This window comes from Phyllobates terribilis, unplaced genomic scaffold (genome assembly GCF_046119375.1).
Source record: "Phyllobates terribilis strain yellow unplaced genomic scaffold, ASM4611937v1 Scaffold_7__3_contigs__length_470593459, whole genome shotgun sequence".
Taxonomy (NCBI): Eukaryota; Metazoa; Chordata; class Amphibia; order Anura; family Dendrobatidae; genus Phyllobates; species Phyllobates terribilis.
The window spans coordinates 463,490,675-463,518,508 of NW_027362767.1; the positions used below are offsets into that span (position 1 = coordinate 463,490,675).

General features: G+C 42.0%; 1 protein-coding gene across 3 annotated transcripts in view; it reads right to left on the reverse strand.

Annotated features, from left to right (window-relative positions):
• DIAPH2 (diaphanous related formin 2) overlaps window positions 1-27,834 on the reverse strand; it is a 2,453,123-nt gene that overhangs the window by 1,990,828 nt on the left and 434,461 nt on the right. The gene's annotated exons all lie outside the window — the stretch shown is intronic.

Here is a 27,834-nt window from a genome sequence, read left to right on the forward strand (position 1 = left end):
TATATAATGTACTGATAATACAGGGGTGTACTCACTTATACTGAGCCCTGTATATATAATGTACTGATAATACAGGGGTGTACTCACTTATACTGAGTGCTGTATATATAATGTACTGATAATACAGGGGTGTACTCACTTATACTGAGCACTGTATATATAATGTACTGATAATACAGGGGTGTACTCACTTATACTGAGCCCTGTATATATAATGTACTGGTAATACAGGGGTGTACTCACTTATACTGAGCCCTGTATATATAATGTACTGGTAATACAGGGGTGTACTCACTTATGCTGAGCGCTTTATATATAATGTACTGATAATACAGGGGTGTACTCACTTATACTGAGCCCTGTATATATAATGTACTGATAATACAGGGGGTGTACTCACTTATACTGAGCCCTGTATATATAATGTACTGATAATACAGGGGGTGTACTCACTTATACTGAGCCCTGTATATATAATGTACTGATAATACAGGGGGTGTACTCACTTATATTGAGCGCTGTATATATAATGTACTGATAATACAGGGGTGTACTCACTTATACTGAGCACTGTATATATACTGTACTGATAATACAGGGGGTGTACTCACTTATACTGAGCGCTGTATATATAATGTACTGATAATACAGGGGTGTACTCACTTATACTGAGCGCTGTATATATAATGTACTGATAATACAGGGGTGTACTCACTTATACTGAGCGCTGTATATATAATGTACTGATAATACAGGGGTGTACTCACTTATACTGAGCGCTGTATATATAATGTACTGATAATACAGGGGTGTACTCACTTATACTGAGCGCTGTATATATAATGTACTGATAATACAGGGGTGTACTCACTTATACTGAGCGCTGTATATATAATGTACTGATAATACAGGGGTGTACTCACTTATACTGAGCGCTGTATATATAATGTACTGATAATACAGGGGTGTACTCACTTATACTGAGCCCTGTGTATATAATGTACTGATAATACAGGGGTGTACTCACTTATACTGAGCGCTGTATATATAATGTACTGATAATACAGGGGTGTACTCACTTATACTGAGCCCTGTATATATAATGTACTGGTAATACAGGGGTGTACTCACTTATGCTGAGCCCTGTATATATAATGTACTGATAATACAGGGGTGTACTCACTTATGCTGAGCCCTGTATATATAATGTACTGATAATACAGGGGTGTACTCACTTATACTGAGCCCTGTATATATAATGTACTGATAATACAGGGGTGTACTCACTTATACTGAGCACTGTATATATAATGTACTGGTAATACAGGGGTGTACTCACTTATACTGAGCGCTGTATATATAATGTACTGGTAATACAGGGGTGTACTCACTTATACTGAGCCCTGTATATATAATGTACTGATAATACAGGGGTGTACTCACTTATACTGAGCACTGTATATATAATGTACTGATAATACAGGGGGTGTACTCACTTATGCTGAGCCCTGTATATATAATGTACTGATAATACAGGGGGTGTACTCACTTATGCTGAGCCCTGTATATATAATGTACTGATAATACAGGGGTGTACTCACTTATACTGAGCACTGTATATATAATGTACTGATAATACAGGGGGTGTACTCACTTATGCTGAGCCCTGTATATATAATGTACTGATAATACAGGGGTGTACTCACTTATACTGAGCGCTGTATATATAATGTACTGATAATAGAGGGGTGTACTCACTTATGCTGAGTGCTGTATATATAATGTACTGATAATAGAGGGGTGTACTCACTTATACTGAGCGCTGTATATATAATGTACTGATAATACAGGGGTGTACTCACTTATACTGAGCTCTGCATATATAATGTACTGATAATACAGGGGTGTACTCACTTATACTGAGCACTGTATATATAACGTACTGATAATAGAGGGGTGTACTCACTTATACTGAGCGCTGTATATATTATGTACTGATAATAGAGGGGTGTACTCACTTATGCTGAGCCCTGTATATATAATGTACTGATAATACAGGGGTGTACTCACTTATACTGAGCACTGTATATAATGTACGGATAATACAGGGGTGTACTCACTTATACTGAGCCCTGTATATATACTGTACTGATAATACAGGGGTGTACTCACTTATACTGAGCACTGTATATATAATGTACTGATAATACAGGGGTGTACTCACTTATACTGAGCTCTGTATATATAATGTACTGATAATACAGGGGTGTAATCACTTATACTGAGCTCTGTATATATAATGTACTGATAATACAGGGGGTGTACTCACTTATACTGAGCGCTGTATATATAATGTACTGATGATACAGGGGTGTACTCACTTATACTGAGCGCTGTATATATAATGTACTGATGATACAGGGGTGTACTCACTTATACTGAGCACTGTATATATAATGTACTGATAATACAGGGGTGTACTCACTTATACTGAGCACTGTATATATAATGTACTGATAATACAGGGGTGTACTCACTTATACTGAGCGCTGTATATATAATGTACTGATGATACAGGGGTGTACTCACTTATACTGAGCGCTGTATATATAATGTACTGATGATACAGGGGTGTACTCACTTATACTGAGCACTGTATATATAATGTACTGATAATACAGGGGTGTACTCACTTATACTGAGCACTGTATATATAATGTACTGATGATACAGGGGTGTACTCACATATACTGAGCACTGTATATATAATGTACTGATAATACAGGGGTGTACTCACTTATACTGAGCACTGTATATATAATGTACTGATAATACAGGGGTGTACTCTCTTATACTGAGCTCTGTATATATAATGTACTGATAATACAGGGGTGTACTCACTTATACTGAGCCCTGTATATATAATGTACTGATAATACAGGGGTGTACTCACTTATACTGAGCACTGTATATATAATGTACTGATAATACAGGGGTGTACTCACTTATACTGAGCGCTGTATATATAATGTACTGATAATACAGGGGTGTACTCACTTATACTGAGCGCTGTATATATAATGTACTGATAATACAGGGGGTGTACTCACTTATACTGAGCCCTGTATATATAATGTACTGATAATACAGGGGTGTACTCACTTATACTGAGCACTATATATAATGTACTGATAATACAGGGGTGTACTCACTTATACTGAGCTCTGTATATATAATGTACTGATAATACAGGGGGGTGTACTCACTTATACTGAGCCATGTATATATAATGTACTGATAATACAGGGGTGTACTCACTTATACTGAGCCCTGTATATATAATGTACTGATAATACAGGGGTGTACTCACTTATGTTGAGCACTGTATATATAATGTACTGATAATACAGGGGTGTACTCACTTATACTGAGCGCTGTATATATAATGTACTGATAATACAGGGGTGTACTCACTTATACTGAGCGCTGTATATATAATGTACTGATAATACAGGGGTGTACTCACTTATACTGAGCCCTGTATATATAATGTACTAATAATACAGGGGTGTACTCACTTATACTGAGCTCTGTATATATAATGTACTGATAATACAGGGGTGTACTCACTTATACTGAGCGCTGTATATATAATGTACTGATAATACAGGGGTGTACTCACTTATACTGAGCTCTGTATATATAATGTACTGATAATACAGGGGTGTACTCTCTTATACTGAGCCCTGTATATATAATGTGCTCATAATACAGGGGTGTACTCACTTATACTGAGCACTGTATATATAATGTACTGATAATACAGGGGGGTGTACTCACTTATACTGAGTGCTGTATATATAATGTACTGATAATACAGGGGTGTACTCACTTATACTGAGCCCTGTATATATAATGTACTGATAATACAGGGGGGTGTACTCACTTATACTGAGCACTGTATATATAATGTACTGATAATACAGGGGTGTACTCACTTATACTGAGCGCTGTATATATAATGTACTGATAATACAGGGGGTGTACTCACTTATACTGAGCCCTGTATATATAATGTACTGATAATACAGGGGTGTACTCACTTATACTGAGCCCTGTATATATAATGTACTGATAATACAGGGGGTGTACTCACTTATACTGAGCTCTGTATATATAATGTACTGATAATACAGGGGTGTACTCACTTATACTGAGCACTGTATATATAATGTACTGATAATACAGGGGGTGTACTCACTTATACTGAGCACTGTATATATAATGTACTGATAATACAGGGGGTGTACTCACTTATACTGAGCACTGTATATATAATGTACTGATAATACAGGGGGTGTACTCACTTATACTGAGCCCTGTATATATAATGTACTGATAATACAGGGGTGTACTCACTTATACTGAGCGCTGTATATATAATGTACTGATAATACAGGGGGTGTACTCACTTATGCTGAGCACTGTATATATAATGTACTGATAATACAGGGGTGTACTCACTTATACTGAGCACTGTATATATAATGTACTGATAATACAGGGGGTGTACTCACTTATACTGAGCACTGTATATATAATGTACTGATAATACAGGGGTGTACTCACTTATACTGAGTGCTGTATATATACTTTACTGATAATACAGGGGTGTACTCACTTATGCTGAGCACTGTATATATAATGTACTGATAATACAGGGGTGTACTCACTTATACTGAGTGCTGTATATATAATGTACTGATAATACAGGGGTGTACTCACTTATACTGAGCGCTGTATATATAATGTACTGATAATACAGGGGTGTACTCACTTATGCTGAGCACTGTATATATAATGTACTGATAATACAGGGGTGTACTCACTTATACTGAGTGCTGTATATATAATGTACTGATAATACAGGGGTGTACTCACTTATACTGAGCGCTGTATATATAATGTACTGATAATACAGGGGTGTACTCACTTATGCTGAGCACTGTATATATAATGTACTGATAATACAAGGGTGTACTCACTTATACTGAGCGCTGTATATATAATGTACTGATAATACAGGGGTGTACTCGCTTATGCTGAGCACTGTATATATAATGTACTGATAATACAGGGGTGTACTCACTTATACTGAGCGCTGTATATATAATGTACTGATAATACAGGGGTGTACTCTCTTATACTGAGCGCTGTATATATAATGTACTGATAATACAGGGGGTGTACTCACTTATACTGAGCGCTGTATATATAATGTACTGATAATACAGGGGTGTACTCACTTATACTGAGTGCTGTATATATAATGTACTGATAATACAGGGGTGTACTCACTTATGCTGAGCACTGTATATATAATGTACTGATAATACAGGGGTGTACTCACTTATACTGAGCGCTGTATATATAATGTACTGATAATACAGGGGTGTACTCACTTATACTGAGCGCTGTATATATAATGTACTGATAATACAGGGGTGTACTCACTTATACTGAGCGCTGTATATATAAGGTACTGATAATACAGGGGTGTACTCTCTTATACTGAGCGCTGTATATATAATGTACTGAAAATACAGGGGTGTACTCACTTATACTGAGCCCTGTATATATAATGTACTGATAATACAGGGGGTGTACTCACTTATACTGAGCCCTGTATATATAATGTATTGATAATACAGGGGTGTACTCACTTATACTGAGCCCTGTATATATAATGTACTGATAATACAGGGGTGTACTCACTTATACTGAGCTCTGTATATATAATGTACTGATAATACAGGGGTGTACTCACTTATACTGAGCCCTGTATATATAATGTACTGATAATACAGGGGGTGTACTCACTTATACTGAGCACTGTATATATAATGTACTGATAATACAGGGGTGTACTCACTTATACTGAGCCCTGTATATATAATGTACTGATAATACAGGGGTGTACTCTCTTATACTGAGCGCTGTATATATAATGTACTGATAATACAGGGGTGTACTCACTTATACTGAGCACTGTATATATAATGTACTGATAATACAGGGGTGTACTCACTTATACTGAGCCCTGTATATATAATGTACTGATAATACAGGGGTGTACTCTCTTATACTGAGCGCTGTATATATAATGTATTGATAATACAGGGGTGTACTCACTTATACTGAGCCCTGTATATATAATGTACTGATAATACAGGGGTGTACTCACTTATACTGAGCTCTGTATATATAATGTACTGATAATACAGGGGTGTACTCACTTATACTGAGCCCTGTATATATAATGTACTGATAATACAGGGGGTGTACTCACTTATACTGAGCACTGTATATATAATGTACTGATAATACAGGGGTGTACTCACTTATACTGAGCCCTGTATATATAATGTACTGATAATACAGGGGTGTACTCTCTTATACTGAGCACTGTATATATAATGTACTGATAATACAGGGGTGTACTCTCTTATACTGAGCGCTGTATATATAATGTACTGATAATACAGGGGTGTACTCACTTATACTGAGCCCTGTATATATAATGTACTGATAATACAGGGGGTGTACTCACTTATACTGAGCCCTGTATATATAATGTACTGATAATACAGGGGGTGTACTCACTTATACTGAGCCCTGTATATATAATGTATTGATAATACAGGGGTGTACTCACTTATACTGAGCACTGTATATATAATGTACTGATAATACAGGGGTGTACTCACTTATACTGAGCCCTGTATATATAATGTACTGATAATACAGGGGTGTACTCACTTATACTGAGCCCTGTATATATAATGTACTGATAATACAGAGGTGTACTCACTTATACTGAGCACTGTATATATCATGTACTAATAATACAGGGGTGTACTCACTTATACTGAGCCCTGTATATATAATGTACTGATAATACAGGGGTGTACTCACTTATACTGAGCCCTGTATATATAATGTACTGATAATACAGGGGTGTACTCACTTATACTGAGCCCTGTATATATAATGTACTGATAATACAGAGGTGTACTCACTTATACTGAGCCCTGTATATATAATGTACTGATAATACAGGGGGTGTACTCACTTATACTGAGCACTGTATATATAATGTACTGATAATACAGGGGTGTACTCACTTATACTGATAATACAGGGGTGTAATCACTTATACTGAGCCCTGTATATATAATGTACTGATAATACAGAGGTGTACTCACTTATACTGAGCCCTGTATATATAATGTACTGATAATACACGGGTGTACTCACTTATACTGAGCTCTGTATATATAATGTACTGATAATACAGAGGTGTACTCACTTATACTGAGCCCTGTATATATAATGTACTGATAATACAGGGGGTGTACTCACTTATACTGAGCACTGTATATATAATGTACTGATAATACAGGGGTGTACTCACTTATACTGAGCTCTGTATATATAATGTACTGATAATACAGGGGGTGTACTCACTTATACTGAGCCATGTATATATAATGTACTGATAATACAGGGGTGTACTCACTTATACTGAGCCCTGTATATATAATGTACTGATAATACAGGGGTGTACTCACTTATGTTGAGCGCTGTATATATAATGTACTGATAATACAGGGGTGTACTCACTTATACTGAGCGCTGTATATATAATGTACTGATAATACAGGGGTGTACTCACTTATACTGAGCGCTGTATATATAATGTACTGATAATACAGGGGTGTACTCACTTATACTGAGCCCTGTATATATAATGTACTAATAATACAGGGGTGTACTCACTTATACTGAGCTCTGTATATATAATGTACTGATAATACAGGGGTGTACTCACTTATACTGAGCGCTGTATATATAATGTACTGATAATACAGGGGTGTACTCACTTATACTGAGCTCTGTATATATAATGTACTGATAATACAGGGGTGTACTCTCTTATACTGAGCCCTGTATATATAATGTGCTCATAATACAGGGGTGTACTCACTTATACTGAGCACTGTATATATAATGTACTGATAATACAGGGGGGTGTACTCACTTATACTGAGTGCTGTATATATAATGTACTGATAATACAGGGGTGTACTCACTTATACTGAGCCCTGTATATATAATGTACTGATAATACAGGGGGGTGTACTCACTTATACTGAGCACTGTATATATAATGTACTGATAATACAGGGGTGTACTCACTTATACTGAGCGCTGTATATATAATGTACTGATAATACAGGGGGTGTACTCACTTATACTGAGCCCTGTATATATAATGTACTGATAATACAGGGGTGTACTCACTTATACTGAGCCCTGTATATATAATGTACTGATAATACAGGGGGTGTACTCACTTATACTGAGCTCTGTATATATAATGTACTGATAATACAGGGGTGTACTCACTTATACTGAGCACTGTATATATAATGTACTGATAATACAGGGGGTGTACTCACTTATACTGAGCACTGTATATATAATGTACTGATAATACAGGGGGTGTACTCACTTATACTGAGCACTGTATATATAATGTACTGATAATACAGGGGGTGTACTCACTTATACTGAGCCCTGTATATATAATGTACTGATAATACAGGGGTGTACTCACTTATACTGAGCGCTGTATATATAATGTACTGATAATACAGGGGGTGTACTCACTTATGCTGAGCACTGTATATATAATGTACTGATAATACAGGGGTGTACTCACTTATACTGAGCACTGTATATATAATGTACTGATAATACAGGGGGTGTACTCACTTATACTGAGCACTGTATATATAATGTACTGATAATACAGGGGTGTACTCACTTATACTGAGCACTGTATATATAATGTACTGATAATACAGGGGTGTACTCACTTATACTGAGCTCTGTATATATAATGTACTGATAATACAGGGGGTGTACTCACTTATACTGAGTGCTGTATATATAATGTACTGATAATACAGGGGTGTACTCACTTATGCTGAGCACTGTATATATAATGTACTGATAATACAGGGGTGTACTCACTTATACTGAGCACTGTATATATAATGTACTGATAATACAGGGGGTGTACTCACTTATACTGAGCACTGTATATATAATGTACTGATAATACAGGGGTGTACTCACTTATACTGAGTGCTGTATATATACTTTACTGATAATACAGGGGTGTACTCACTTATGCTGAGCACTGTATATATAATGTACTGATAATACAGGGGTGTACTCACTTATACTGAGTGCTGTATATATAATGTACTGATAATACAGGGGTGTACTCACTTATACTGAGCGCTGTATATATAATGTACTGATAATACAGGGGTGTACTCACTTATGCTGAGCACTGTATATATAATGTACTGATAATACAGGGGTGTACTCACTTATACTGAGTGCTGTATATATAATGTACTGATAATACAGGGGTGTACTCACTTATACTGAGCGCTGTATATATAATGTACTGATAATACAGGGGTGTACTCACTTATGCTGAGCACTGTATATATAATGTACTGATAATACAAGGGTGTACTCACTTATACTGAGCGCTGTATATATAATGTACTGATAATACAGGGGTGTACTCGCTTATGCTGAGCACTGTATATATAATGTACTGATAATACAGGGGTGTACTCACTTATACTGAGCGCTGTATATATAATGTACTGATAATACAGGGGTGTACTCTCTTATACTGAGCGCTGTATATATAATGTACTGATAATACAGGGGGTGTACTCACTTATACTGAGCGCTGTATATATAATGTACTGATAATACAGGGGTGTACTCACTTATACTGAGTGCTGTATATATAATGTACTGATAATACAGGGGTGTACTCACTTATGCTGAGCACTGTATATATAATGTACTGATAATACAGGGGTGTACTCACTTATACTGAGCGCTGTATATATAATGTACTGATAATACAGGGGTGTACTCACTTATACTGAGCGCTGTATATATAATGTACTGATAATACAGGGGTGTACTCACTTATACTGAGCGCTGTATATATAAGGTACTGATAATACAGGGGTGTACTCTCTTATACTGAGCGCTGTATATATAATGTACTGATAATACAGGGGTGTACTCACTTATACTGAGCCCTGTATATATAATGTACTGATAATACAGGGGGTGTACTCACTTATACTGAGCCCTGTATATATAATGTATTGATAATACAGGGGTGTACTCACTTATACTGAGCCCTGTATATATAATGTACTGATAATACAGGGGTGTACTCACTTATACTGAGCTCTGTATATATAATGTACTGATAATACAGGGGTGTACTGACTTATACTGAGCCCTGTATATATAATGTACTGATAATACAGGGGGTGTACTCACTTATACTGAGCACTGTATATATAATGTACTGATAATACAGGGGTGTACTCACTTATACTGAGCCCTGTATATATAATGTACTGATAATACAGGGGTGTACTCTCTTATACTGAGCGCTGTATATATAATGTACTGATAATACAGGGGTGTACTCACTTATACTGAGCACTGTATATATAATGTACTGATAATACAGGGGTGTACTCACTTATACTGAGCCCTGTATATATAATGTACTGATAATACAGGGGTGTACTCTCTTATACTGAGCGCTGTATATATAATGTATTGATAATACAGGGGTGTACTCACTTATACTGAGCCCTGTATATATAATGTACTGATAATACAGGGGTGTACTCACTTATACTGAGCTCTGTATATATAATGTACTGATAATACAGGGGTGTACTCACTTATACTGAGCCCTGTATATATAATGTACTGATAATACAGGGGGTGTACTCACTTATACTGAGCACTGTATATATAATGTACTGATAATACAGGGGTGTACTCACTTATACTGAGCCCTGTATATATAATGTACTGATAATACAGGGGTGTACTCTCTTATACTGAGCACTGTATATATAATGTACTGATAATACAGGGGTGTACTCTCTTATACTGAGCGCTGTATATATAATGTACTGATAATACAGGGGTGTACTCACTTATACTGAGCCCTGTATATATAATGTACTGATAATACAGGGGGTGTACTCACTTATACTGAGCCCTGTATATATAATGTACTGATAATACAGGGGGTGTACTCACTTATACTGAGCCCTGTATATATAATGTATTGATAATACAGGGGTGTACTCACTTATACTGAGCACTGTATATATAATGTACTGATAATACAGAGGTGTACTCACTTATACTGAGCACTGTATATATCATGTACTAATAATACAGGGGTGTACTCACTTATACTGAGCCCTGTATATATAATGTACTGATAATACAGGGGTGTACTCACTTATACTGAGCCCTGTATATATAATGTACTGATAATACAGGGGTGTACTCACTTATACTGAGCCCTGTATATATAATGTACTGATAATACAGAGGTGTACTCACTTATACTGAGCCCTGTATATATAATGTACTGATAATACAGGGGGTGTACTCACTTATACTGAGCACTGTATATATAATGTACTGATAATACAGGGGTGTACTCACTTATACTGATAATACAGGGGTGTAATCACTTATACTGAGCCCTGTATATATAATGTACTGATAATACAGAGGTGTACTCACTTATACTGAGCCCTGTATATATAATGTACTGATAATACACGGGTGTACTCACTTATACTGAGCTCTGTATATATAATGTACTGATAATACAGAGGTGTACTCACTTATACTGAGCCCTGTATATATAATGTACTGATAATACAGGGGGTGTACTCACTTATAGTGAGCACTGTATATATAATGTACTGATAATACAGGGGTGTACTCACTTATACTGATAATACAGGGGTGTAATCACTTATACTGAGCACTGTATATATCATGTACTAATAATACAGGGGTGTACTCACTTATACTGAGCACTGTATATATAATGTACTGATAATACAGGGGTGTACTCACTTATACTGATAATACAGGGGTGTAATCACTTATACTGAGCGCTGTATATATAATGTACTGATAATACAGGGGTGTACTCACTTATACTGAGCGCTGTATATATAATGTACTGATAATACAGGGGTGTAATCACTTATACTGAGCGCTGTATATATAATGTACTGATAATACAGGGGTGTACTCACTTATACTGAGCCCTGTATATATAATGTACTGATACTACAGGGGTGTACTCACTTATACTGAGCGCTGTATATATAATGTACTGATAATAGAGGGGTATACTCACTTATACTGAGCGCTGTATATATAATGTACTGATAATACAGGGGTGTACTCACTTATACTGAGCCCTGTATATATAATGTACTGATAATACAGGGGTGTAATCACTTATACTGAGCCCTGTATATATAATGTACTGATACTACAGGGGTGTACTCACTTATACTGAGCGCTGTATATATAATGTACTGATAATAGAGGGGTATACTCACTTATACTGAGCACTGTATATATAATGTACTGATAATACAGGGGTGTACTCACTTATACTGAGCCCTGTATATATAATGTACTGATACTACAGGGGTGTACTCACTTATACTGAGCGCTGTATATATAATGTACTGATAATAGAGGGGTGTACTCACTTATACTGAGCTCTGTATCTATAATGTACTGATAATACAGGGGTGTACTCACTTATACTGAGCGCTGTATATATAATGTACTGATAATACAGGGGTGTACTCACTTATACTGAGCAGTGTATATATAATGTACTGATAATACAGGGGTGTACTCACTTATACTGAGCGCTGTATATATAATGTACTGATAATACAGGGGTGCACTCACTTATAATGAGCCCTGTATGAATAATGTACTGATAATATAGGGGGTGTACTCTCTTACGCTGAGCCCTGTATATATAATGTACTGATAATACAGGGGTGTACTCACTTATACTGAGCACTGTATATATAATGTACTGATAATACAGGGGTGTACTCACTTATACTGAGCGCTGTATATATAATGTACTGATAATACAGGGGTGTACTCACTTATACTGAGCTCTGTATATATAATGTACTGATAATACAGGGGTGTACTCACTTATACTGAGCTCTGTATATATAATGTACTGATAATACAGGGGTGTACTCACTTATACTGAGCCCTGTATATATAATGTACTGATAATACAGGGGTGCACTCACTTATACTGAGCGCTGTATATATAATGTACTGATAATAGAGGGGTGTACTCACTTATGCTGAGCCCTGTATATATAATGTACTGATAATACAGGGGTGTACTCACTTATACTGAGCTCTGTATATATAATGTACTGATAATACAGGGGTGTACTCACTTATACTGAGCTCTGTATATATAATGTACTGATAATACAGGGGTGTACTCACTTATACTGAGCCCTGTATATATAATGTACTGATAATACAGGGGTGTACTCACTTATACTGAGCTCTGTATATATAATGTACTGATAATACAGGGGTGTACTCACTTATACTGAGCGCTGTATATATAATGTACTGATAATACAGGGGTGTACTCACTTATACTGAGCCCTGTATATATAATGTACTAATAATACAGGGGTGTACTCACTTATGCTGAGCCCTGTATATATAATGTACTGATAATACAGGGGTGTACTCACTTATACTGAGCCCTGTATAAATAATGTACTGATAATACAGGGGGTGTACTCACTTATACTGAGCGCTGTATATATAATGTACTGATAATACAGGGGTGTACTCCCTTATACTGAGCGCTGTATATATAATATACTGATAATACAGGGGTGTACTCTCTTATACTGAGCACTGTATATATAATGTACTGATAATACAGGGGTGTACTTACTTATACTGAGCCCTGTATATATAATGTACTGATAATACAGGGGTGTACTCCCTTATACTGAGCGCTGTATATATAATATACTGATAATACAGGGGTGTACTCTCTTATACTGAGCCCTGTATATATAATGTACTGATAATACAGGGGTGTACTCACTTATACTGAGCCCTGTATAAATAATGTACTGATAATACAGGGGGTGTACTCACTTATACTGAGCGCTGTATATATAATGTACTGATAATACAGGGGTGTACTCTCTTATACTGAGCACTGTATATATAATGTACTGATAATACAGGGGTGTACTCACTTATACTGAGCCCTGTATATACAATGTACTGATAATACAGGGGTGTACTCACTTATACTGAGCCCTGTATATATAATGTACTGATAATACAGGGGTGTACTCACTTATACTGAGCCCTGTATATATAATGTACTGATAATACAGGGGTGTACTCTCTTATACTGAGCACTGTATATATAATGTACTGATAATACAGGGGTGTACTCACTTATACTGAGCGCTGTATATATAATGTACTGATTATACAGGGGTGTACTCTCTTATACTGAGCATTGTATATATAATGTACTGATAATACAGGGGTGTACTCACTTATACTGAGCCCTGTATATATTATGTACTGATAATACAGGGGTGTACTCACTTATACTGAGCGGTGTATATATAATGTACTGATAATACAGGGGTGTACTCACTTATACTGAGCCCTGTATATATTATGTACTGATAATACAGGGGTGTACTCACTTATACTGAGCTCTGTATATATAATGTACTGATAATACAGGGGTGTACTCTCTTATACTGAGCACTGTATATATTATGTACTGATAATACAGGGGTGTACTCACTTATACTGAGCGCTGTATATATAATATACTGATAATACAGGGGTGTACTCTCTTATACTGAGCACTGTATATATAATGTACTGATAATACAGGGGTGTACTCACTTATACTGAGCCCTGTATATATTATGTACTGATAATACAGGGGTGTACTCACTTATACTGAGCGGTGTATATATAATGTACTGATAATACAGGGGTGTACTCACTTATACTGAGCGGTGTATATATAATGTACTGGTAATACAGGGGTGTAATCACTTATACTGAGCACTGTATATATAATGTACTGATAATACAGGGGTGTACTCACTTATACTGAGCCCTGTATATATAATGTACTGATAATACAGGGGTGTACTCACTTATACTGAGCGCTGTATATATAATGTACTGATAATACAGGGGTGTACTCACTTATACTGAGCTCTGTATATATAATGTACTGATAATACAGGGGTGTACTCACTTATACTGAGCCCTGTATATATAATGTACTGATAATACAGGGGTGTACTCACTTATACTGAGCGCTGTATATATAATGTACTGATAATACAGGGGTGTACTCACTTATACTGAGCGCTGTATATATAATGTACTGATAATACAGGGGGTGTACTCACTTATACTGAGCACTGTATATATAATGTACTGATAATACAGGGGTGTACTCACTTATACTGAGCACTGTATATATAATGTACTGATAATACAGGGGTGTACTCACTTATACTGAGCGCTGTATATATAATGTACTGATAATACAGGGGGTGTACTCACTTATACTGAGCACTGTATATATAATGTACTGATAATACAGGGGTGTAATCACTTATACTGAGCCCTGTATATATAATGTACTGATAATACAGGGGTGTACTCACTTATACTGAGTGCTGTATATATAATGTACTGATAATACAGGGATGTGCTCACTTATACTGAGCTCTGTATATATAATGTACTGATAATACAGGGGGTGTACTCACTTATACTGAGCGCTGTATATATAATGTACTGATAATACAGGGGTGTACTCACTTATACTGAGCGCTGTATATATAATGTACTGATAATACAGGGGTGTACTCACTTATGCTGAGCCCTGTATATATAATGTACTGATAATACAGGGGTGTACTCACTTATACTGAGCGCTGTATATATAATGTACTGATAATACAGGGGTGTACTCACTTATACTGAGCTCTGTATATATAATGTACTGATAATACAGGGGTGTACTCACTTATACTGAGCACTGTATATATAATGTACTGGTAATACAGGGGTGTAATCACTTATACTGAGCCCTGTATATATAATGTACTGGTAATACAGGGGTGTAATCACTTATACTGAGCTCTGTATATATAATGTACTGATAATACAGGGGTGTACTCACTTATACTGAGCCCTGTATATATAATGTACTGGTAATACAGGGGTGTAATCACTTATACTGAGCTCTGTATATATAATGTACTGATAATACAGGGGTGTACTCACTTATACTGAGCGCTGTATATATAATGTACTGATAATACAGGGGTGTACTCACTTATACTGAGCGCTGTATATATAATGTACTGATAATACAGGGGTGTACTCACTTATACTGAGCCCTGTATATATAATGTACTGGTAATACAGGGGTGTAATCACTTATACTGAGCCCTGTATATATAATGTACTGATAATACAGGGGTGTACTCACTTATACTGAGCGCTGTATATATAATGTACTGATAATACAGGGGTGTACTCACTTATACTGAGCGCTGTATATATAATGTACTGATAATACAGGGGTGTACTCACTTATACTGAGCCCTGTATATATAATGTACTGATAATACAGGGGGTGTACTCACTTATACTGAGCGCTGTATATATAATGTACTGATAATACAGGGGTGTACTCACTTATACTGAGCCCTGTATATATAATGTACTGGTAATACAGGGGTGTAATCACTTATACTGAGCACTGTATATATAATGTACTGATAATACAGGGGTGTACTCACTTATACTGAGCGCTGTATATATAATGTACTGATAATACAGGGGTGTACTCACTTATACTGAGCTCTGTATATATAATGTACTGATAATACAGGGGTGTACTCACTTATACTGAGCACTGTATATATAATGTACTGGTAATACAGGGGTGTAATCACTTATACTGAGCGCTGTATATATAAAGTACTGATAATACAGGGGTGTACTCACTTATACTGAGCACTGTATATATAATATACTGATAATACAGGGGTGTACTCACTTATACTGAGCCCTGTATATATAATGTACTGATAATACAGGGGTGTAATCACTTATACTGAGCGCTGTATAAATAATGTACTGATAATACAGGGGTGTACTCACTTATACTGAGCGCTGTATAAATAATGTACTGGTAATACAGGGGTGTACTCACTTATACTGAGCGCTGTATAAATAATGTACTGGTAATACAGGGGTGTACTCACTTATACTGAGCACTGTATATATAATGTACTGATAATACAGGGGTGTACTCACTTATACTGAGCGCTGTATAAATAATGTACTGGTAATACAGGGGTGTACTCACTTATACTGAGCGCTGTACATATAATGTACTGATAATACAGGGGTGTACTCACTTATACTGAGCCCTGTATATATAATGTACTGATAATACAGGGGTGTACTCACTTATACTGAGCGCTGTATAAATAATGTACTGGTAATACAGGGGTGTACTCACTTATACTGAGCGCTGTATAAATAATGTACTGGTAATAAAGGGGTGTACTCACTTATACTGAGCACTGTATATATAAAGTACTGGTAATACAGGGGTGTACTCACTTATACTGAGCGCTGTATATATAATGTACTGATAATACAGGGGGTGTACTCACTTATACTGAGCGCTGTATAAATAATGTACTGGTAATACAGGGGTGTACTCACTTATACTGAGCACTGTATATATAATGTACTGATAATACAGGGGTGTACTCACTTATACTGAGCCCTGTATATATAATGTACTGATAATACAGGGGTGTACTCACTTATACTGAGCGCTGTATAAATAATGTACTGGTAATACAGGGGTGTACTCACTTATACTGAGCGCTGTATAAATAATGTACTGGTAATACAGGGGTGTACTCACTTATACTGAGCACTGTATATATAATGTACTGATAATACAGGGGTGTACTCACTTATACTGAGCGCTGTATAAATAATGTACTGATAATACAGGGGTGTACTCACTTATACTGAGCCCTGTATATATAATGTACTGATAATACAGGGGTGTACTCACTTATACTGAGCGCTGTATAAATAATGTACTGGTAATACAGGGGTGTACTCACTTATACTGAGCGCTGTACATATAATGTACTGATAATACAGGGGTGTACCCACTTATACTGAGCGCTGTACATATAATGTACTGATAATACAGGGGTGTACTCACTTATACTGAGCCCTGTATATATAATGTACTGATAATACAGGGGTGTACTCACTTATACTGAGCGCTGTACATATAATGTACTGATAATACAGGGGGTGTACTCACTTATACTGAGCGCTGTACATATAATGTACTGATAATACAGGGGGTGTACTCACTTATACTGAGCGCTGTATATATAATGTACTGATAATACAGGGGTGTACCCACTTATACTGAGCGCTGTACATATAATGTACTGATAATACAGGGGGTGTACTCACTTATACTGAGCGCTGTATATATAATGTACTGATAATACAGGGGTGTACTCACTTATACTGAGCACTGTATATATAATGTACTGATAATACAGGGGTGTACTCACTTATACTGAGCGCTGTATATATAATGTACTGATAATACAGGGGTGTACTCACTTATACTGAGCCCTGTATATATAATGTACTGATAATACAGGGGTGTACTCACTTACGAATGTGTCTCTTCCTCTCTCTCTTGTCCTGAACATCTTGTCGTCATGGCGCCGCACTGAGCATGCTCAGTCTATAGAGGCTTCGGACAGACGGACACATCCCTGGTTATATTATAGATTATTTGGCGTGGTGTGGTGGTATTATCTGGCGCGGTGTGGTGGTATTATCTGGCGCGGTGTGGTGTTATTATTTGGCGCGGTGTGGTGGTATTATCTGGCGCGGTGTGGTGGTATTATCTGCAGCGGTGTGGTGGTATTATCTGGCGCGGTGTGGTGGTATTATCTGGAGCGGTGTGGTGGTATTATCTGGCGCGGTGTGGTGGTATTATCTGGAGCGGTGTGGTGGTATTATTTGGCGCGGTGTGGTGGTATTATCTGGAGTGGTGTGGTGGTATTATCTGGCGCGGTGTGGTGGTATTATCTGGAGCGGTGTGGTGGTATTATCTGGCGCGGTGTGGTGGTATTATCTGGAGCGGTGTGGTGGTATTATCTGGCGCGGTGTGGTGGTATTATCTGGCGCGGTGTGGTGGTATTATCTGGAGCGGTGTAGTGGTATTATTTGGTGCGGTATGGTGGTACTATCTGGAGCGGTGTGGTGGTATTATTTGGCGCAGTGTGGTGGTATTATCTGGCGCGGTGTGGTGGTATTATCTGGAGCGGTGTGGTGGTATTATCTGGCGCGGTGTGGTGGTATTATCTGGAGCGGTGAGGTGGTATTATCTGGAGCAGTGTGGTGGTATTTGGCGCGGTGTGGTGGTATTATCTGGAGCGGTGTGGTGGTATTATTTGGTGCGGTATGGTGGTACTATCTGGAGCGGTGTGGTGGTATTATTTGGTGCCGTGTGGTGGTATTATCTGGAGCGGTGTGGTGGTATTATTTGGCGCGGTGTGGTGGTATTATCTGGCGCGGTGTGGTGGTATTATCTGGAGCGGTGTGGTGGTATTATTTGGCACGGTGTGGTGGTATTATCTAGAGCGGTGTGGTGGTATTATCTGGAGCGGTGTGGTGGTATTATTTGGTGCGGTATGGTGGTATTATCTGGAGCGGTGTGGTGGTATTATTTGGCACGGTGTGGTGGTATTTGGCGCTGTGTGGTGGTATTATTTGTTGTGGTGGTATTTGGCACGGTATGGTGCTATTTGGCACGGTGTGGTGCTATTTGGCACGGTGTGGTGGTATTATTTGGCACGGTGTGGTGGTATTATTTGGCACGGTATGGTGGTATTATTTGGCACGGTGTGGTGGTATTTGGCGCGGTGTGGTGGTATTATTTGTTGTGGTGGTATTTGGCACGGTATGGTGCTATTTGGCACGGTGTGGTTCTATTTGGCGCGGTGTGGTGGTATTATTTGGCACGGTGTGGTGGTATTATTTGGCACGGTATGGTGGTATTATTTGGCACGGTGTGGTGCTATTTGGCGCGGTGTGGTTGTATTATTTGGCGCGGTGTGGTGCTATTTGGCACGGTATGAGGGGTGGGGGTATTGTATGCCTCACAGGAGCTGTGTGGGCTGGAGCTGGAGGTCCTGCATAGCTTGTTGCCCCCGTTCTATAGACCGTAGCTATGTAATAGAGGACGGACCCCTGAACTCCGGGGTGGAGGTCTCCTCTACAGCGCTTACTCCCATCTCTTATGATGCCTCATCCTCCTTTGTTTATAGATCCCGGGAAACATTTTTTCACATTTGCACTTTTTCGAAAACTTCTAAAATCTCATTATTGAGATCAAAAGAGAAATGTTGAGAATGAAATTACGGCCTGTTCCCCGCGCCGCGCGTCCCAGATTAGCCGCAGCGCCTCCTCCTATATATCTATGTTACAGCTGAACTCTCTGCTTTTCCTCCGCCGTCATTAAACGCGTTAAGTTCGACAGATAAAATCTATTTCTGTTGTAAACTTTGTTGATAATTGGCAGAAGACGAATCCTAACCCAGGCGTACGCCGTCCCCGCAGGTCCGGGCCGCCGGCAGCCCATGCAGCGCAGAATTATCTCTGCACTTTCGTTTTTTGCTGACAATAGGAGCAGATGGAAAAACTTTCATAAAAATTAATTATTGCCGCACCCGTAAAAAATCAGCAAACAATTAAATGGAGACACAAGGTGTCAGTCGAGAGAGAAAATGATGGAGCGAGGACAAAGCGCGGCGCCGAGGTCACAATTTTTGGAACGTTTTTTGACGGAAATGCAAAAACTACAAAATAGGAAACTAGGACTCGGCAAGTCGGGTCCAAACTTCCATATCTAATGGCTCCATTAGTCTTGTTTTACAGCCTGGGCGACTTGCGAAGGTCCCAGCATGTGGCAATGACATCACAGAATGCAGCCTTAGGTGGTGCCACCGCTTCCCTGACAAATGGCCGCGCTTTGCTTGTCTCAGCACATGCTGCTACTTGGTTATGGGGTTCGTCTTCAGAGATGAACACATTAAATGAAATTGGCGGAAGCATAAAAGCCTCAAAGTGCAGCTGCAACAAAGCCGAGCACAGGATTTACACCGCGGATGTTCCAGAGGAAACGAAAAATGCACCGGATCTGTCAGAGGACGAGACCGGGAGCTGGATCTGTCAGGGGACGAGACCTGGAGACGGATCTGTCAGGGGACAAGTCCTGGAGCCGGATCTGTCAGGGGACGAGACCTGGAGCCGGATCTGTCAGAGGACGAGACCGGAAGCTGGATCTGTCAGGGGACGAGACCTGGAGCCGGATCTGTCAGGGGACGAGACCTGGAGCCGGATCTGTCAGAGGACGAGACCTGGAGCTGGATCTGTCAGGGGACGAGACCTGGAGCCGGATCTGTCAGAGGACGAGACCGGAAGCTGGATCTGTCAGGGGACGAGACCTGGAGCCGGATCTGTCAGGGGACGAGACCTGGAGCCGGATCTGTGAGGGGACGAGACCTGGAGCCGGATCTGTCAGGGGACGAGACCTGGAGCCGGATCTGTCAGGGGACGAGACCTGGAGCCGGATCTGTCAGGGGACGAGACCTGGAGCCGGATCTGTCAGGGGACGAGACCTGGAGCCGGATCTGTCAGAGGACGAGACCTGGAGCCGGTTCTGTCAGGGGACGAGACCTGGAGCCGGATCGGTCAGGGGACGAGACCTGGAGCCGGATCTGTCAGGGGACGAGACCTGGAGCCGGATCGGTCAGGGGACGAGACCTGGAGCCGGATCTGTCAGGGGACGAGACCTGGAGCCGGATCTGTCAGACGATGAGACCTGGAGACGGATCTGTCAGGGGACGAGACCTGGAGCCGGATCTGTCAGAGGACGAGACCTGGAGCTGGATCTGTCAGAGGACGAGACCTGGAGCCGGATCTGTCAGAGGACGAGACCTGAAGCCGGATCACAAAGTGTCACTGGAGAGTGAGGCACAGAAGCCGCAGTGTAAGGTTATTCACGGGGTCTCATCCAGCCGCCTAATGAAAAATGCAGAATCGTCACCGAAAAGCCAAATTTCCACATGCACAAATTGTGCCCCCATCCCCCCCCCCCCCGCAGGGGTCCAGACTGCTGGGATTATTGCGCTTTCATAGCGTTTCCCCTTATTTTGTAATAATTTTAGTGCAGAATTGAAACAGCATTTTAATGTAACTTTTACTACACAACTGCATAAAAACCTACAGGAAATACAGGCACCAAAAAACAGTTCAACTGCGTCTATAAGCGCCGAGCGGCCACGAGCCCCCGAGAAATCACAGCCACGAGCCCCGAGAAATCACAGCCACGAGCCCCCGAGAAATCACAGCCACTTCACTTCAACGCAGCTCAATTTCTGCACAAATAATGCGGAACATGAGCGAGCGGTCCCTCGCTGCCCTGTACAAACAATCCACAGTCCTACATGGTCTCTGTTTTGCTAGGCTATCACAGACATGAGACTGCTGCAGCCAATCGCTGCCCCCTCCTCCTCCCGCCATCATTATCTGTATCCTGCCCCCTCCTCCTCCCACCATCATTATCTGTATCCTCTCCCCTCCTCCCGTCATCATTATCTGTATCCTGCCCCCTCCTCCTCCCGCCATCATTATCTGTATCCTGCCCCCTCCTCCTCCCGCCATCATTACCCATATTCTGCCTCCTCCTCCTCCCGCCATCATTATCCGTATCCTGCCTGCTCCTCCTCCCGCCATTATTATTCGTATTCTACCCCCTACTCCTCCCGCCATCATTATCTGTATCCTCCCCCCTCCTCCACTCGCCATCATTATCTGTATCCTGCCTCCTCCTCCTCCCGCCATCATTATCTCTGTATCTTGCCCCCTCCTCCTCCCGCCATCATTATCTGTATCCTGCCCCCTCCTCCTCCCACCATCATTACCCATATTCTGCCCCCTCCTCCTCCTCCCACCATCATTATCCGTATCCTGCCCCCTCGTCCTCCCGCCATCATTATCCGTATCCTGCCTCCTCCTCTCACCTCCTCCTCCTCCCACCATCATTACCCATATTCTGCCCCCTCCTCCTCTTGGCATCATTATCTGTATCCTGCCCCCTCCTCCTCTTGCCATCATTATTCGTATTCTGCCCCCTCCTCCTCCCGCCATCATTATCTGTATCCTGCCCCCTCCTCCTCCCGCCATCATTATCTGTATCCTCCCCCCTCCTCCTCCCGCCATCATTATCTGTATCCTGCCCCCTCCTCCTCCCGCCATCATTATCTGTATCCTGCCCCCTCCTCCTCCCGCCATCATTATCTGTATCCTCCCCCCTCCTCCTCTCGCCATCATTATCTTTATCCTGCCCCCTCCTCCTCCCACCATCATTATCTGTATCCTGCCCCCTCCTCCTCCCGCCATCATTATCTGTATCCTGCCCCCTCCTCCTCCCACCATCATTATCTGTATCCTCCCCCCTCCTCCACTCGCCATCATTATCTGTATCCTGCCCCCTCCTCCTCCCGCCATCATTATCTGTATCTTGCCCCCTCCTCCTCCCGCCATCATTATCTGTATCCTCCCCCCTCCTCCTCTCGCCATCATTATCTGTATCCTGCCCCCTCCTCCTCCCGCCATCATTATCTGTATCCTGCACCCTCCTCCTCCCGCCATCATTATCTGTATCCTGTCCCCTTCCTCCTCCCGCCATCATTATCTGTATCCTGCCCCTTCTTTCTCTCGCCATCATTATCCGTATCCTGTCCCCTCCTCCTCCTGCCATCATTATCTGTATCCTGTCCCTTCTTTCTCCCGTCATCATTATCTGTATCCTGCCCCATCCTCCCGCCATCATTATCTGTATCTTGCCCCCTCCTTCTCACACCATCATTATCTGTATCCTGCCCCCTCCTCCCACCATCATTATCCGTATGCTGCCCCTTTCTCCTCCCGTCATCATTATCTGTATCCTGCCCCTTCTTTCTCTCGCCATCATTATCCGTATCCTGCCCTCTCCTCCTCCCGCCATCATTATCTGTATCCTGCCCCCTCCTCCAGCCATCATTATCCGTATGCTGCACCTTCCTCCTCCCGCCATCATTATCTGTATCCTGCCCCTTCTTTCTCTCGCCATCATTATCTGTATCCTGCCTCCTCCTCCCGCCATCATTATATGTATCTTGCACTCTCCTCCTCCCACCATCATTATCTGTATCTGTGGCGCCCCTGCGGGTTCAGTCACCACAGAGGTACTGCATCTCACCCAGAGGTGTGGTGCCCCACTCTCAAGTAAGGATGGAGTACTGCCTGGGACCCACCCACCTGCATCCAACACTACACCATTCCAGACCAGCAGGCCGGGCAAGATGCACTGGCTTATGCTGAGCCCTGTCCCTGGCTGGAAGTGGGGGGAACCTAGAGAGGGGGAACCATGTAGTGGGTGTGGGTGGAGGGAGTAGTTCAGGGGAGCACCTTCAGTGGGAGTATAAAAAAGCAGGGAACCATCTTAAAGCAGGCAGAGAAAACCAGTCAGACAGAGGAGAAGGAGTGGGAGCAGGAGCTCTGGAGGAGCTCTGCTCAGAGGAGCGGGCCTACAGAGAGAGGCCCAGGAGGACTGGCAGGACGAGGAAGGGAACAGAGGAAGGCTCCAGGAGGAACAGAAGGGATCCTAGGGGCACGGGAAGTGCGGATGCCACCCGTGCGCCCGAATCTGCAGGAACGTAGAGGGATCAGGCCGCAGAGGGGACCGGCCCCTAAACTAGTGGAGAACAACCAGGCTCAGCTAGAAACCGGAGGCTGCTGTACTTGCAAGGTGCAGCTGCCAGCCACCACAATTACATTGCCGAAAAGGTGGCCACAGAGAGTCCAGGGGACTGCAGGTCGCCCGACAAGATCCGAGGCTACCGGCTTGGGACACTGATTGTGAGGCGCAGGGCAGGAGGGCGAGAGCCAGCGCAGGAAGACGACTGAGGAAGGCGCTCAGAATGGGGTCCCATTTAAGTACTCCTGAGTTACTTGAGACATTGCTGAGCCCCTTCCTTGGTGAACGCAGGACGACGTGAGAGGTTACCCTGGTACTGGTAACCTGGAGTTCAACAACTGTGAGTAAACCTTGAAGACTGCACCCACAGTGTGTCCTAGAATTATTATCTGCGCCATCCCCTGCACTACACTGCATAGCAACATCAATAACATCACCATTTCCTGCCCTGGAGCTAAGCTCTGCCTGTGGAAAGCTGAACCAACTCTGCTGCGTCACCATCAGCTCCAGAGGATCTGCACCGCAGCGGCGGCTCCATATAGCTGCATACCACAGGTGGCGTCACGAACATTAAACTATAAAAACTATAATCCCCTTTTATTGACCGCCCTGGGTCACGGACCGGGTCACCGCCACTGTGACATCCCCTGCACCGACCGGCCTACCCCACAGCCCAGGGGGCAAGTCATAACCAGCCAGCTCCTCCTCCCGCCATCATTATCTGTATCCTGCCCCCTCCTCCCGCCATCATTATCCGTATCCTGCCCCCTCCTCCCGCCATCATTATCTGTATCCTGCCCCCTCCTCCTCCCGCCATCATTATCCGTATCCTGCCCCCTCCTCCTCCCGCCATCATTATCTGTATCCTGCCCCCTCCTCCTCCACTCGCCATCATTATCTGTATCCTGCCCTCTCCTCCTCCCGCCATCATTATCTGTATCCTGCCTCCTCCCACCATCATTATCTGTATCCTGCCTCCTCCTCCCGCCATCATTATCTGTATCCTGCCCCCTCCTCCTCCCGCCATCATTATCTGTATCCTGCCCCCTCCTCCTCCCGCCATCATTATCTGTATCCTGCCCCCTCCTCCTCCCGCCATCATTATCTGTATCCTGCCCCCTCCTCCTCCCGCCATCATTATCTGTATCCTGCCCTCTCCTCCTCCCGCCATCATTATCTGTATCCTGCCTCCTCCCACCATCATTATCTGTATCCTGCCTCCTCCTCCCGCCATCATTATCTGTATCCTGCCCCCTCCTCCTCCCGCCATCATTATCTGTATCCTGCCCCCTCCTCCTCCCGCCATCATTATCTGTATCCTGCCCCCTCCTCCTCCCGCCATCATTATCTGTATCCTGCCCCCTCCTCCTCCCGCCATCATTATCTGTATCCTGCCCCCTCCTCCTCACGCCATCATTATCTGTATCCTGCCCCCTCTGCTCTGTGTATTTCCATCCTTTGAGAATCAGCGGACAACGAGTCGCGAGGTCTCAGTCGCCACATTCTGAAGATGAAGTCGTTTCCTTGCACTATTTGCCCTCAGGTGAGAGAACATTGTGCTGACCCGTTATCAAAGCCCAGTCCGCACGATGGCCGCGGCTCCCGACTTGTTTTCTCAGCGAATTGTCTAAACCATAAAACAATTTGTGAAGCCGTCCACGCCGGCGGCATCGAGAACATCAGACGCGACTGAACTGCGGATATTCAGCGACGGAGGGAGCGATGTATGGGGAATCTACGGAGAGGGGAAGGGGTCTCCAGGAAAGCAATGCAGAGAAATGAGACCTATGGGGAAGGTGAGGAAGAACCAAAATCTCTTAAAGGGAACCTGCCCAATTAGTCACGTTGCCTGACGGGTGCAGCGACGGGCGCCTCGGGGCAGACATCTTTGTCGTACTTTGTAGCGCTGCGGCATCTCAGAAAGAACAGAGTTTACACAGGAGCAGGAAACAGGGAAAAGAGTCACATAGGTGTCTCCCCGCAGAACTCTCCCTGCCTGCTCAGAGGGATGAGGGGTTCCTCCCTATACACATGCACGCTCATGTCAGCCGACAGTTATCCCTGCTGACCCCAAACACGCTCATCCCACCCAAACATCACCGACTCCTCGAGTGTCTCCTCATCTCCGGAAAACAAAGGGCATAAACCGAGTCTTCTCTCCTCCATCATCCCCAGTAGTCAGCCAGTCCTGATAAAGCCGACATTGCTATATGGCAGTAAAAGCTTATGTGCCTCAACCAGCTTCCCCGGCGTCCCCCCAGCCATATCTGATTATTGGATATGACCCCCCACCTTTTCTCATAGAATTAATTTATCACAGGAGAGGAGGCTGCACAATCAGCGCAGCACAGGCAGCGCAGCACAATGCAGCAAGCACAGGCAGCGCAGCACAATGCAGCAGCATGCAGAGCAGCACAAGCAGGCAGCTAGCACAGCACAAGCAGCAAGCACAGCACAAGCAGCCAGCACAGGCAGCGCAGCACAATGCAGCAAGCACAGGCAGCGCAGCACAATGCAGCAGCATGCAGAGCAGCACAAGCAGGCAGCTAGCACAGCACAAGCAGCAAGCACAGCACAAACACCACAGCACAAGCAGCGCAGCACAAGCAGCAAGCACAGCACATGCAGTGCAGCACAAGCAGCACAGCACAAGCAGCAAGCACAATCAGCGCAGCACAAGCAGCAAGCACAAGCAGCCAGCACAAGCAGCGCAGCACAAGCGGCCAGCAAGCCATCTGCAGAAACAACAGTGGAAAAAGGATGCAAGCTAACGCAGACCAAAACCCCCAGTAGCAGCCAGCTCGACCAACCATCTAATGTGTATGCGGCACTTGATAGATGGAGATCAGGACCTCGGACTGCTGAGA